A 798-nucleotide genomic window follows, 5' to 3' on the forward strand; every position below is an offset into this window, starting at 1 on the left:
TGAGGCTGTGTCTCTCTGATCATGTGGAGTTAAATCAATTCTTCCAGTCAGTTAGTTTAGTTGTCATTTCATGAGAAATTAGAAGTCATCATGACTTCGTCAGTGACCTAATGGTTCAGGTGTCTGAGTGATGTTAATCATGGTGTGATCAAATGTTTGTATGTTCCAGTCTTTCCGTGGTGAGTTTTCACACTGAGTAGAAACGTGTTGGACATGGTCTGGAATGTTTCACACCGCTCCATTCCCAACAGGCCATGACCTGATGTGATGGAAATTTCATTTACTTACAGAAGCTACATTTCCATCATTGCACATCTGGCTGCACAGTCAGGATCTGAGCTGAAGGTGACCATCACACCAAAACAGTTGACAAGGTGGCGGAGAGGTTAACATGATGGATTGCTAATCCATTGTGCTTTGCGCGTGTGGGTTCAAATCCCATCCTTGTTGTTAGTTTATGAACTGTCTAGTGCATTGTTGTTTCCAGGGGGGGAAATTTTGTGTTAAGTCGGCCTGGAAACCTGTTCTTGTCAATATCTTGGCGGCACAGTGACACAGTGGTTAGCACCGCAGCCTCACAGCTCCAGCGACCCGGGTTCAATTCTGGGTACTGCCTGTGTGGAGTTTGCAAGTTCTCCTTGTGTCTGTGTGGGTTTCCTCCGGGTGCTCTGGTTTCCTCCCACATGCCAAAGACTTGCAGGTTGATAGGTTAATTGGCCATTATAAATTGCCCCGAGTATAGGTAGGTGGTAGGGAAATATAGGGACAGGTGGGGATGTGGTAGGAATATGGGATTGG

General features: G+C 46.0%; 1 non-coding gene across 1 annotated transcript; it reads left to right on the plus strand.

Moving 5' to 3' along the window:
* The first annotated feature begins 368 nt into the window (after positions 1-368).
* On the plus strand, positions 369-450 carry trnas-gcu (transfer RNA serine (anticodon GCU)). Its single transcript has one exon. It is a non-coding gene; the product is annotated as a tRNA-Ser (tRNA).
* The last annotated feature ends 348 nt before the right edge of the window (positions 451-798 follow it).

Source organism: Heterodontus francisci, chromosome 35 (genome assembly GCF_036365525.1).
Source record: "Heterodontus francisci isolate sHetFra1 chromosome 35, sHetFra1.hap1, whole genome shotgun sequence".
Classification (NCBI taxonomy): Eukaryota; Metazoa; Chordata; class Chondrichthyes; order Heterodontiformes; family Heterodontidae; genus Heterodontus; species Heterodontus francisci.